Source organism: Camellia sinensis, chromosome 14 (assembly GCF_055761805.1).
Source record: "Camellia sinensis isolate YWXY chromosome 14, ASM5576180v1, whole genome shotgun sequence".
NCBI lineage: Eukaryota > Viridiplantae > Streptophyta > Magnoliopsida > Ericales > Theaceae > Camellia > Camellia sinensis.
Genome location: NC_138974.1, coordinates 137990785 through 137998623, shown reverse-complemented (window position 1 = coordinate 137998623; position 7839 = coordinate 137990785). Strand labels below are relative to the sequence as shown.

General features: G+C 38.9%; 1 pseudogene; it reads right to left on the bottom strand.

Annotated features, from left to right (window-relative positions):
• Positions 1–319: 319 nt before the first annotated feature.
• LOC145807329 (COBRA-like protein 2) lies at positions 320–7011 on the bottom strand (annotated as a pseudogene).
• Between the last annotated feature and the right edge of the window lie 828 nt (positions 7012–7839).

Below are 7839 nucleotides of genomic sequence, written 5' to 3'. Positions count from 1 at the left end.
CAGCAAGACCGCCACGTTAGCGTCACAATCAACATTGACGGAATATTCTACATATGGACAGAATATTCCCTGACTTAATAGAATATTCCCTCACATAACAAAATATTCCCTGAGTTTTAAAAATTACAATTTGGCCTAGAAGTTTCAAATAATTGTGTTGTAACCTAGATTTTCGAAAGAATTTTTCAGTGAGGCCCCCGAAAGTGCAGCGAAGGTTGATCCTAGCTAAACGAACCATTTTGGACGCAACCGTGAGGTCAGAATATGCCCTTGGAAAGGTAATTTGTGGCTGTTTAGGGTTGGAAAAAAGGCTTAAATTCTAAGTTTTCTTATTGAGGATTCTGTGAGAAACATCTTCTTGTTTTGTCATCATAGGGTAATCAAAAGAAAGCGCCCAAGTCTTAAAGCTCATCAAAATGGGGTGTCGACATGCACTGAGTTGGCCATTGTTTGGGAGCCTTGGGTAGTCATCTGGAGAGGGCATGACACACTCATCACCATTGAAGGAAATTTTTCTCGAAAAAGCCCATCCTTCCCTGAAAATGAAAATCCTTGTATCTTTGTGTAGTACCACCTCCGTTTGTACGTTTCCGTTGTACCCTGATTGGAGTAACATGTCATTGTAGTACTGAATACCATAAAACATCCTCGTATCATCTAGAAAAATGAGGTTAGAAAGTAGAGGAACATGTAAGATTCTTTCTCACCAAACGCAAACGTTCTTATAAAATAAAGGAAATAATCTTTAATGTTGATGCATTTCATAACCATCCATAGAACTTGAATGATCATCAAAATAAGTGAAACTATCAAAAAATGTGATAAATAGAGTATCAACCAACTTACTTAGGTCACCATATTGATTGAGTGCCTTATAGTTGAAGCTAAAAACTTCTGTCACACTTTGCATGGTGGGATGTAACACCACCAAGTACCATTGGCCATAATTCTTTGCATAATTCAAGTTTGTCACCATGATTTTGACCCACCAGTACTACGTGTAACTTAGTTTAACGTGCCAGTGCACTTTTATTGGGCACATGTGTTGTGTACACTGCATTATTGGCTGTGGAGCTTCATTAGGCAGTTGCAACATTGATGGCGAGTCACCGGGCCTGCGGTTATCAGTAAAAATAGTGAAATGGAAATTAAGACAGTTTTCAAAAATCGTATGAAATCAGTTGTTTTTAGATTAGAATTTCATTGTAATGTCGTTCCTTTTTTTCTTTTGTTCATACTAGAACCATTGAACTTGTTAGATACTGATTCCTATCTCGAAAGTGTTTTCTCCTTGATTTCTTTTCATGAGAAAATGGCCTGATAAAATGGGAACATGATTTAGAAAGCGCAGAAAGTTCTTTACAAGAATAAGAGGATTTACCTTACACATTTTGCTTTAGGTTGTCCTTGGCACTGATAACTACAGATAGGGCATGAAACGATGGTTTCATTGTAGAATGTAGACAAGGAAACATAGCAAGTTGGAGTTGGGGATGCGCAAAATTGAGAGTATGAACAATTCACATTTTATGTGGCTACAACAAACCGAAACAACAGAAAAACATAAGAAAGATAACGACAGAGAAGAGTGTATAAAATAGAAGCTAAATTATGTTCACTTCTTCTAGTCAATGAAGGGGCAAAATTGGTGAACCCAACTTTTGCTCTTCCCAACTAGACCTTCGTTATAGGACTAGAAATTACCAACTTAGTGTGAATGCTAGTGGACTTACCAAGAGCTTGAGTTTGTCGCCGGCCATTATCCTTAATAAACTTGCTCGGCGCAACCTCAATTGGATCTCCACAAGTATAACCAACAAGCCCAAGAGTGAAATTTCTCGGCATTGAAATATTTGTAGACGTAGTGGAAGCACCAACATTCATCTGAAAAGTGACCCCAAACAAGTTTGGGCCTTGTGTAATGGATGATAATACCCCTCCTTTGCAACAATTAGCAACTTGCTTACTGTAAGAAGCTCCAGGCATAAGGTCAATAATAACTGGTTTCTTTTTATAACAATGAGCAAGTTGCTTTCCCTTGAAAGCAGAACAATTGCCTTGTTCAGTAGTTTCAGCACCCCACATATTCCAAATTACCTCATCGCCCTGCTGTAGCACGTCCGCGAGGGGGGACCTCGCTGCTACAGCTCGGACTCGATTTGTCACGCGGTCCTTAATCTGAACCAAAGAGTCCAAATCCGGCAAATTGTTTTGAGAAACAGATTTTTAGAAAAGAAGTGCCAAACATGGACTGCTTTGCCAGATACAGAGTCGCCACCTAAATATTTTATTTTGGGAAATTTAGGAAACCCTGACTCGGTGCCAAAGGCCACGTGTCCGTCATCACCAAAGTTGCCTCGGCTCGGGAACTTGGGTACGATTGGGGAAGGTCAGCTATGAGCACCCCCTCTCGCACGATCCAAAGATCGGCCTCTACTAACCATGATATCCGTTTTTGAAAACGTTATGTGTTCTTATTCCATTTATTAGCCTAGAATTACTATGTTATGCGCGCAGCAAACAAGTATAGACCAAATCGCCTAGATTGGAACAAAACATTGCATGTTCGTTTTGAAGATGGTTTGCTACTCGCAAGTAGGCTAAAATGCAAGTTTTGCCACCCTCGAATGGACTTTTAGAAAAGATGGTTTTGCCACTATCTAGTGGGCTTAAAACTCACAGTTTTAATGCGTTATCCCAATTTAGGTAATTCGACCTCCATCCACAGGCACTCAAGCAGTTATATCACATAAGCAGCTAACCTCATGGTAATCATGCAATTATGGCAACACTCACACGCATGCGGTATGCTAAAGCAAAAGGACTTACAGAGTACTCCAAGCCAAAACAGAAACTAGTTAGTAATCATATGCATGATCCTAGTTCATGTTAAGATGGCTAATGTAACACATGCGGAATGTCACTAGAGTAGGCTCGGCTAGTCTATAAATGACATGTGAAAATGCACAAGTAGCATGTATTCAAGTTAGATTTGAGATACTTATGCAGTTAGTATGATGCGCCGAGCCTGGTGTATGCAATACTGATGAATGATGCACGCATGCATAGCATAAGGTATGCTAAAGTAAACATGTCCTAATACTAACCATCAAAAGCAGGTAAGTAAAAGGGAGAAAGAAGTGGGGGTTGGAAGACATGCACACACGCACCCACACTTATTACAAATTCACCCTCGCTCGGAGGGACCAAAAGAATAATACAAATTAATTAACCTACAAGCTAATTAATTATTACAGCCCAATTAATTAATTAACAAATTAACTAATCTAATGAAAGCAGTAAACGGCCTCGGGAAGAGAGCCCAATGCAATGCACGCTCGGCTCCGCTCGGAAAGTCACTGCCATGCACAAGTTTGCCTCTGCTTTGACTGTTCTGCTTCTCTGAAAATTGCACAACTTCCAAGGTTGCTTCTCTGAGTGTTGTGGGATACTACCGGCTGAGTGAGATCATCACCGGCCATTTAGAATGGTCATCGGCTAAACATTATGCTCTCGGCCAAACCTGTTTTGCCGGTCGGCCAATTCTTCCTGCTGAAACCTGTTTGACAGCAGCAGAGGGCAGACAAGGCATGGCAATGTATTTCAAGCAAATATGTGCACCAACACACCCCTTATCATGCTTATGACTCAAAGGAGGATGGTGCTTGACCCTCGGACCACCAATCGCGCATTTCAATACGTGATGGCCCAAGAAACCAAGTTGTGCATTTTGATTTCAAATTACATGCAAACCAATTAAACACATAAAGCCCAACCTCTATCATACTCAATTCAAGAGGCAAAGCATGCATGCTCTATGCAATGCAACCTAGGCATGGGGGCTAAGTATGCAACATGAACATGAGGACAAGTATGCAAGTTAGCAAACATGCAAAGTGTAATCTTAACCATGCACACATGCAAGGCATGTAACATGTTAGGAAACTTAGCAAGAAATGCATGCCAAATGCAACACCATTTAAACATGCAACAAAATGTCATGAGCCAAGTACCTAAGCATACAAACATGCATGCAAACATGGTTGAATACCTAAGCATATAGAAGCAACTTTCAAGCACACTTAAAAGGGGGAAACATTGGCACATAGCATACATGATAAGCTTTGAAAAACATGTAGAAGATGATGCCAAATCAACCTACCAATGCAAGCAAAGCATGTATCCAAGCACAAGGACTTAAACTATGATCATATGACACACGAAGCAAATGATCAAAGTGAATCAAAACAGTCCCAAATCATGCCAAATTAAGGTCAAAGACACACCTAGATGGCATCTAAATGGCCTATACATGGAAGCATACAAAAGGGGCCAAACATGGAGCATAAGCTATCAACTCTCCAAAGCATGAAAAGGGATGGAAAATGCAAGTGTGAAAGCATGGAACATGGACTGAAATATGGTCTCCAATGATGCCAAATCATGAGAACAAGCCTAGTAAAGCATGCTAGTGACACACACATCCAAGGCTAACAAGCTAGAATGCAAAGAGGCTATACAAAGCATGGCAAGCATGACCAAAATGACACCAAACAGAACTTAAACATGTTAAAACATGACTAAAAACTTCACAAAGCTAAGCCAAAACATGCAAGCATGGTGGTCCAAATGCAAGATGCCTTTCTAGGCAAAGTAAAGGAATGCAAGGCAAGTGTAAGGTGCATGTAAGGGACCATTAAACCAAGCAAAAACAGAAACATGGTATGTCAAATAAGCCCCAAAAACCCATGGAAACAAGGTCCACAGATGCTAGAATGGGGTGTTCCTTTGAAAGGCCAACAAGAGGGTTACTCTACACATGCAATAAGGACATTCAACAAGACCAAACCAACTCTGGAAATGGCTTGTGGGGGTCCTAAAACCCTCTGAAAAATGCTTGAAACAAGGCTTGGAAGCATGCAAATAGGAGCCCCTTTGGAAGGCCAAAAAGGGCAATAAACAAGGCAACAAGGGAGAGGGTCACCCCTCTCCTTCTTAGGACCTTAATCTACCATCCTCACCACTGAAATCCCTCAAGATTTCAGTGGTGAGGAGGCCCAGACAAGGTGGTCCCGAAACTCACCAAAAATAGCACAAAATGGGGCCAAACAAGGCCTAAGAGGGGGTAAACGACCCCAAACACAAAAGTGGTCTTAATGAAGTATCTTAAAAACAAAAAAAAACAGAACTTTTTTATGTTATACACAAAGCCCAAATCCGCAAGTAAGACAGGCTAAAAGGGTGTGCAAAAATGGGGAATATAGAGGGTAAGAAGTTACCTTTGAAGACCAGCAAGAACCAGCAGCCTTTAGGTCTCAAAAACCAGTCCTCAACCTCTGAAAACAAGCTCCAAGAACCTCCAAGTGATGATGGAAAGGTGTGGCTATGAAGTGGTGTGCAATAGGCCAAGAACAAGCCCCTTTTGGACCCTCTAATCCACACAAATGTAGAGAGAGAGGGAGATATAGAGAGGGAGTGATATATATGTGATATATATCAGATTTTTCTAACCCCTAAAATGGAAGGAGGGGCTCTCCTTATATAGAGAAACCAAGGGGGCAAAGCTTCTCTTGGAAGCTTTGAGCAAAAAGGCCAAGCTTCTCTTAGAAGCTTGGATCAAAAAGGCCAAGCTTCTTAGAGAAGCTAGGCAAAGGGGTCAAGAGGTTCAAGCTTCTTCAAGAAGCTTTAAAAAAAGGGGTCAAGCTTCTTGGAGAAGCTAAAAAAGGTCAAGCTTCTTGGAGAAGCTAAAAAGGTTCAAGCTTCCTCAAGAAGCTAAAAAAAGGTTCAAAAGGGTCAAGCTCCCTCAAGAAAAGGTCTCAGCCAGGAAAAGTGGCCGATTGATCAGAAACAGTGGCCGGCCGACCAAACACAATGCCGACCGACCATCAATAGTGCCGACCGGCGATCACCAATGGCCAGTGGCAAGGAAACAAGGCCGGTGGCCTCAAGCCATGGCCGGTGAGGTGTGGGGATGGCCTACAAGCTACTTCCCACCCTCAGAAACAAAACAACAAGTGTTTGGTGCAAAACCTGACACAAAACAGACAAGTCGAGAGGTCTTGAGGTAAGGCGCGTAGCCGAAACCTCCGAGAACTCAAGACGAACACAAACAAGGGTAATCATCAAGTGTTCAAACGATGACGTCCAAGTCTTAAGGACGGTCAAAAATGGGGTGTCTACACCTGCCATGTCCAACTTAGTCTCCAACCCGGAGGCTTGATATGTTTGTGCATCTGGTAATTGAAAATGACTACTCTCACCTGCAAATATTGTATAGAATTTTTAATTAGAGCTTTAAGCCTGGTGGTGAGCTAAAAATAGAATGAATTCGGGTATGTATGTTAAAGGCCAACTAGCTTTTTTTGATGCGCTCAATTCATGCCAATTCTGAGGACCAAAACCTTCGACCCAAATAAAGAAAATATTTCAAAAGGTACATTAAAAATAGAATATATGATATAAATTTAAATTTAATGTGGGGATTGTAATAAAGTCTCTGGGATTTTGGAAATAATATTTTCAAAACATATTTGTTATTAAATATTATCGAAATATTTTGTAAAATCACTTAACTTTCTGTATATATAAATTTTCATGTGTCATTGTGGATCTTATTACTATTTCTAAAATGTAATCAAACTTGAATTACTTGAAGGAAAAAAAAAAATGAATACGGGTGCATTACATACATATAAATTATAACAAACAATAACTTACATCTTGTGTATCTTCATTCATTTGCATAACATCCCATTTGATAGTGATGTTTCTACTAAGATACCCATCTGCATTTCCCACAATCAAATGCAAAAAGTCTCAAAGATTTTATAAAAAAAAATGCAAATTAAATCTATGATGTCTCAAACAATTCTAATTTTCTCTAACAAAAATCGAAGTATTCGAAGGAGACTCACAAGTTAGTGGAAGAGAACCGATGACTGAGAAGGAAAACACAGTCAATACCAAGCAAATTGGCCTTTGATCCATAAACAAAAATGGGTTCCAATCCATTTCTCTGACTCTCATTCTCTCTCCTCAATCTTAAGCTCTGCTATTTTGTGTCACTCCTTATATATAGAGAGAGATATACAAGAGGAGAGAGAGAGGGAGAGAGAGAGAGAGAGAGAGAGAGAGAGAGAGAGAAAGACCATGCATTGCATAGTTACATGTATGGGTATGGCTGTATGTATAATCTCATCTCTCTCTTTCATTCTCTCTCACTCTCTCTATATATAAAGTATGGGAAATCTACACTTTTACTCTATAGTTTAACTTAAATTTCACATCCTATTATTTCAATTTAAACAAATTGGTGACTACATTATAAGTTTAGTTTTTATTTGATAATTCTGTCCAAATAGCCATCAATTTTTTTCTATATGTATATTTTAAGAGATTGACATTTCTAACAAAATCGCTAATTTTAATATTGAATTTGAATAAAATGATCAAATTGAAATTACAGTTAAAATGGAGAGATCAAATTGTTTAAATTAAAATTAATAAAACTAAAATAATATTTAAAACAAATTACAATGATAAAAAGTGTATTTACCGATACAAAATGTATATAAATGTAGATGTTTCTCTCTCTAAAACAAATAAATGAGAATTAGAGCTTCGTTTTTGCCATATTTAGGAGTTGAGAATGCATCTTTGTGGGGATTGAGATCGTTTTTTGACCTCCTGCTACTAACATTTCAATGAAAAATAATAAAAAAATTTATATAAATAATTAATCACAATAATCAAATAATAATATTTTTAAAATAAAAAATGGTATATAAACTAAATAAATTTTATAACATTGTAGCTCGACTATTCGTGCTCCGTTCGGAA